At 44.1% G+C, this 6745-nt stretch overlaps 1 non-coding gene across 1 annotated transcript; it reads right to left on the bottom strand.

Moving 5' to 3' along the window:
• Nucleotides 1-237: 237 nt before the first annotated feature.
• On the bottom strand, nt 238-341 carry LOC120402463. The gene has a single exon (XR_005597247.1). It is a non-coding gene; the product is annotated as a U6 spliceosomal RNA (small nuclear RNA).
• Between the last annotated feature and the right edge of the window lie 6404 nt (nt 342-6745).

Here is a 6745-nt window from a genome sequence, read left to right on the forward strand (position 1 = left end):
TCCCTTTCAGGTGCCCAAACCTTTTCTGCACCCCACTCACAGTTGCTGTCCTTGGCCAGTGCAGAATCAGAGTTCAGAGGTGCATCTGCAGAGTTCACTCCCCCCTTGGGTGGCTTAAAGAGGTACCTTACTTGTTCTGCTGCTCAGGCACTCCCTCGCTGCCCCTCTCCACCAGCCACTTGTTACAGAAACATGTGATTTCAGATCTTAGTGATTTCTCTCTCTCTCTCTTTTTTTTTAAATATGGAACGCTTCACGAATTTGCGTGTCATCCTTGCGCAGGGGCCATGCTAATCTTCTCTGTATCGCTCCAATTTTAGTCCTACCACAACTGATTTCAGCACCAATTGGGCATTAAACATAACAAAGAAACTTCTAATGAAGCTTATTTAGATCTATTATTTGAACACTGGGGAAGAACAGGTTAAACCAGTCTAGGTATACTCTTGATGAGGCTGTGCAGCCCCCTGACCATAAATTCCTGTCTCCATCCCTCTTACTTTCACAGGGCTCTGGCATTCCAGCCCCTGGTTTAACAACAACCTTTCAGCTGAAGGTGACCCCTCTCATTTGGGACAGGTTAAGCACAGTCCTGCTCCCCTGTATTCCCACAATAATTACAACATTTTGGTAACAGCATTTCACTATCCCTGCATTCAGTACTAAAGTGATTTGTACCCAACACCAGCCAAAATTGATTACTTTGACACTGCTCTATGTGCTGAATATCTAAGCAACATCACTTCTCCAAACTGCTTTGAATTGTAACAAGAATTGGGGATTCTGTTTAGTTTGGGGATTTGAGCTGAGATTTGGTCTGGTTCTTATTTTTTAATGAACTGGCAGCATCCAGCCCTCAAATAAGCCATGAGATTGAATTAGGCTACATGTTTTCTGAGAAGGGACTCTCTTCTTACATGCTCCTGGATCTTTATCATAGAATCATAGAATCTCAGGGTTGGAAGGGACCTCAGGAGGTCATCTAGTCCTATTTCACAGTTAGGAATAAGAATTCTGTTATTAATTGGAATCCCTCTTCAAGAGAGATGGCGTTTTACAAGTCCAGGGCTGTAATTGTGATATCTATTAGTCTATGTGAAACACTCTCCTAAGGAAGTGGTGGACCTGAAGATGCAAGTTATGCCAATGATCAATAACCACTATAATTACATCACTTGTGTATGTTCACACACAACGCTCCTTCCGTCGACAGAGTGCATTCACAGTTGGTGCTTTTGCATCGACAGTGAGAGCAGTGCACTGTGGGTAGCTATCCCACTGTGATACTCACCACCTTCTGCAGCTAGGAGTTATCGGAAGGCAGAATGGATCGCAGTGCATCATGAGTGTGAGCTCAACATCCCATGATACATTTTTTTCTGTTCTGTCATTCCATGGGCTTCTGACTGCATTTCACTCCATTTTTCAATGGCCCCTGTTTACTTTGCGCCCGCTATCTCTGTCTGAAAGAATGGACCCTGCACTGATCTCTACTGTTGGGGTTACTGTTATGAACACATTACGGCTGGTCATGCAATATATCATGAGCTCCCAATCTGAACAGGGATCCTAGGTGCCTGACCTGATGTGTGCCATAGAAAGAAACAAAACCAGACTACTTTTGGCATTCACAGAGCAACTGTACACAGTGGGCTGTCACTTTTGGCTTGGGAAACAAGCACTGAGTGGTGGGATCACATCATTAAGCAGGTCTGGAATGACGAGCATTGGCTGCAGAACTTTTTCATGTGGAAAGCCACCATCCTGGAATTGTGTGCGGAGCTCACCCCAGGACTGCAGCACAAGGACACCAGAATGAGAGCTGCCCTCTCAGTGGAGAATTGTGTGGCAATCACTGTGTGGAAGCTGGTGACTCCAGACTGCTACGAGTCAGTTGCAAATCAGTTTGGAGTCGAGAAGTTCACTATTGGAGCTGCGTTAATGCAAGCGTGCAGGGCCATTAATCACATTCTGCTACAAAGGACTGTGACTCTTGGCAATGTGTGTAAAATATTGGATGGCTTTCCGGAGGGGCAATAGATGGCACACATACCCCAATTTTGGCCCCAGACCATTTTGCGACAGAGTACATCAGTAGAAAGGGGTACTTCTCTATGGTATTGCAGGCTCTTGTGGCTCACCGTAGTTGTTTCACTGACATCAGCTTGGGTGGTCAGGGAAGGTGCATGCATCTTCAGGAACACTGGCCTGTACAGATAGCTGCAAGCAGGGGCTTTCTTTCCAGACCAGAAGATTTCAGTCAGGGATGTTGAAATGCCCACAGTGATCCTGGGAGACCCAGCATATCCCTTACTCCCGTGGCTCATGAAGCCTTACATGGGAAATCTGGACAGCAGAAAGGAGAGCTTCAACAATAATCTGAGCAGGTGCAGAATGACCATTCAATACCCATTTGGCAGATTAAAAGCACACTGGCATTGCCTTTATGCCAGACTAGACCTAAATGAGGAAAATATTCCTGTGGTCATAGCAGCCTGCTGTGTTCTGCATAATATTTGTGAGACTAAGGGTGAAAAGTCTCCCCGGGATGGAGTATGGAAGCAGATTACCTGGCGGCTGATTTTGAACAGCCAGATACAAGGTCTATTAAATGGGGACAACAGGGGGCTATTTGAATCAAGGAGGCTTTGCAGCACCATTTTGACAATGAGCATCAGTAATGTGTCTTTCTATACAGCACTCTGCCATGTTTTGTTAACTTGCTGCCTTGCATGAAAATTTTGATGATTGCTTCCTGACTGTGCCCTGGTCTACACTAAGCTCGGGGGTCGAACTAGGGTACGCGAATTCAGCTACGTGAATAACGTAGCTGAATTCGAACTACCCTAGTTCGACTTACTTACCGTCCAGACGCCGCGGAAGCGAACTCCGCGGCTCCAAGGTCGACTCCGGCAACTCCTCCTGCCGCGGTGGAGTACCGGAGTTCGAACTAGCGCTTCCGGGGTTCGAACTATCGCGTCTAGATCAGACGCGATAGTTCGAACTACGAGCAGTCGAACTCGCCGCGTCGACCGTCCCGGTAAGTGTAAACGTACCCTGTGATTTGTAGTCTGCAAATGTTCCAGTTGCCACTGTGTATTAATTCACTGGTCTACAATTTTTGAGAAGTCATCTGCTTCAGAGATAAAGTGTTTTATTTATTATGTATTTTGATGTGCTGAATTCAAATATGACAATTAAAACAACTGATTGGCTACTGTTTCTAAGATATTTAAGTTTTTACATTTGATGCCTATGTATATTGTGTAGATAGAGTTTTAATCATAAATTGTAAACCTAGGTCTTTTCATGTGTTTATGGTTGCTTTACATGATAATATTTCACCTGTCCTGTTTATGTAACACTTTAAAAATCAGCAAAAGGGTTATCTAACTAAAATTTATTATGAAACAAAAGGCAAAAAACTATTATGTACATAGTTTATTCCTATTCAGTGTCTACTCGGCGCTTCTTGGCTTGTCTCTTGTATTCATTAAATGGAGCATCTCTTGTCACTGTCCAGCAATAGTCTGCAAGCATTGATGGGCTCCATTTGCCCTGATAGCGTTTCTCCATTGTTGCAATGTCCTGGTGAAATCGCTCGCCGTGCTCGTCGCTCACTGCTACGCAGTTCGGTGGAAAAAAATCTAGATGAGAGTGCAAAAAAATGTATCTTTAGTGACATGTTGCAACCAAGGCTTTTGTATGCCTTGAGGAGGTTTTCCACCAACAACCTGTAGTTGTCTGCCTTGTTGTTTCCGAGAAAATTTATTGCCACTAACTGGAAGGCTTTCCATGCCGTCTTTTCCTTGCCACGCAGTGCATGGTCAAATGCATCATCTCGAAGAAGTTCACGAATCTGAGGACCAACAAAAACACCTTCCTTTATCTTAGCTTCACTTAACCTTGGAAATTTTCCACGGAGGTACTTGAAAGCTGCTTGTGTTTTGTCCATGGCCTTGACAAAGTTCTTCATCAGACCCAGCTTGATGTGTAAGGGTGGTAACAAAATCTTCCTTGATTCAACAAGTGGTGGATGCTGAACACTTTTCCTCCCAGGCTCCAATGACTGTCGGAGTGTCCAATCTTTCTTGATGTAGTGGGAATCTCTTGCACGACTATCCCATTCGCAGAGACAACAGCAGTACTTTGTGTATCCAGTCTGCAGACCAAGCAAGAGAGCAACAACCTTCAAATCGCCACAAAGCTGCCACTGATGTTGGTCCTAGTTTATGCACCTCAAAAGTTGTTTCATGTTGTCATAGGTTTCCTTCATATGGACTGCATGACCCACTGGAATTGATGGCAAAAGATTGCCATTATGCAGTAAAACAGCTTTAAGACTCATCTTCGATGAATCAATGAACAGTCTCCACTCATCTGGATCGTGAACGATGTTGAGGGCTGCCATCACACCATCGATGTTGTTGCAGGCTACAAGATCACCTTCCATGAAGAAGAATGGGACAAGATCCTTTTGACGGTCACGGAACATGGAAACCCTAACATCACCTGCCAGGAGATTCCACTGCTGTAGTCTGGAGCCCAACAGCTCTGCCTTACTCTTGGGTAGTTCCAAATCCCTGACAAGGTCATTCAGTTCACCTTGTGTTATGAGGTGTGGTTCAGAGGAGGAGGATGGGAGAAAATGTGGGTCCTGTGACATTGATGGTTCAGGACCAGAAGTTTCATCCTCTTCCTCGTCTGACTCAAGTGAGAATGATTCTGGTGCATCAGGAACCGGCAGTCCTTCTCCGTGGGGTACTGGGCGTGTAGCTGATGGAATGTTTGGATAATGCACAGTCCACTTTTTCTTCTTTGACACACCTTTCCCAACTGGAGGCACTATGCAGAAGTAACAATTGCTGGTATGATCTGTTGGCTCTCTCCAAATCATTGGCACTGCAAAAGGCATAGATTTCCTTTTTCTGTTCAACCACTGGCGAAGATTTGTTGCACAAGTGTTGCAGCATATGTGTGGGGCCCACCTCTTGTCCTGATCTCCAATTTTGCAGCCAAAATAAAGGTGATAGGCTTTCTTAACCATAGTGGTTATACTGCACTTTTGTGATGCAAAAGTCACTTCACCACAAACATAACAGAAGTTATCTGCACTGTTCCCACAAGTACAAGGCATCTCTGCTCACTTTGGCTAAACAGAAATGTTTCCCTTTGCAAAATCAAACACTGACAAATAAGAGAGCACGACACTGTATGATTTCTAGAGCTGATATAGGGCAATTTGTTCAGCAGAGTGATGTAAGCTTCGTTATGATTGCATCATCCATGACTTCTAGGAATAACATGATGCAATTCATATCATGTATGATGCAATACCAGCTTCAGATTGCATCATTCATTGTTTTGCCTAAAAAGCAAGTACTGTCCAAACCCAGTCATAGATTTATTCATAGATCCAGTCAAAGATGTATTTTAGTCATTTCTGGTTTAAATTGAGATCCCTTCCCTTTATAACTCACTTATCCTCCACCATTCCCAAGTCAAGGGTCGTATATACTGACCCAATAGCATAACTTGAAAACTAGAGCCAATCAACAATTTTAAGCATCATTTTCGTTCTCAGTGACCCAGAATTAGTAAAGTTTGACTACATTTATTTCAGAAGCATTTTGGCTGTAGAGCAGTGATTCCATCAGTAACCACCTGTGTAGGAGACAAATAAAGGTTGATTATCTTTCAGAGAGTATGTTTTTATTAAATGCCAATTAACAACACACAGAAAATACTTGGTGGAAAGGGAGATAAGAGTGAAGGGCAGTGTCCTGATATAGGCTCTCATAGCTGTGTGTAACTCCAGCTATCATTTTGGAAGCTGTTTGAAGGGATGGAGTGAATGGGGTACTGAGACGGGCCAGAGAGATGCAAGCAATGTGTGGGAGGAGTTTGGGGAGGGCATTGCAAGCAGTTCTGTATCAGCTGAAGGGAAGGAGGGGTGAGCATGATTACAGACTTTAACTTCTCAATTTGCTCCTCCACCACTTTTATCATCTGCTCCTGGTCCATTAAAATTTGCTCCTGGCTCTCCTTCCTATTTTATAACTTTCATTTACAGTCTTTCTCCACAACCTGTGTTCTTGTTTTTCTGCATCTGAAGATTGGAGCACCTCTTGAAACATGTCCTCCTTGCTTCTCCTTGGTCGCTTCCTTATCTGGCGGAGGCACTCTTCCATTGTGTAAGGGGGTTCCCCTGAAGCCACATCTGCAGAAGCACAAGAAAAAATAAACAGAAGCATGATTTAGTGCACTCACAACATCGAATCATTAGAGTAAAATACGCCTTATTTAAAATATGAATCAGTTTCTCACTGTTCCTTGGCAAGCACAGCTCAGCAAGTAACTTAAACATGGTGAGTTCAGCCAGGAGGGAGGGGGCACTCAAAATAGAGTAAAGGACCTAGGTGTTTTTTAAGGGGATCACGCAAGTGACTCGGGACAAAATTGTAAAGTCTACCACCATTTTCCACAGGCTGGGGTCATTGAAGCTTATTTCTCACTCTTGAGGGTCAGCAAGGATGCAAGAGTGCCTCTTCTGCATGCATGCAGATTTAGACTGGGTCCTAATGCTGTTCGCCTGTGTGCTGCTTTGATCCCTGCACAAGTGATTGTCAATTGGCATAATAAAGTTTCCTACAATGCGGGAGGAACAAAGCATCTCTGCCCAGGAACTTTCGACGAAGGATTGGTGAGTACCTCCAGGAAAGTTTCCTAGAGATCTCTCCAGAGG

The sequence above is a fragment of the Mauremys reevesii genome, linkage group 3, assembly GCF_016161935.1.
Source record: "Mauremys reevesii isolate NIE-2019 linkage group 3, ASM1616193v1, whole genome shotgun sequence".
NCBI lineage: Eukaryota > Metazoa > Chordata > Testudines > Geoemydidae > Mauremys > Mauremys reevesii.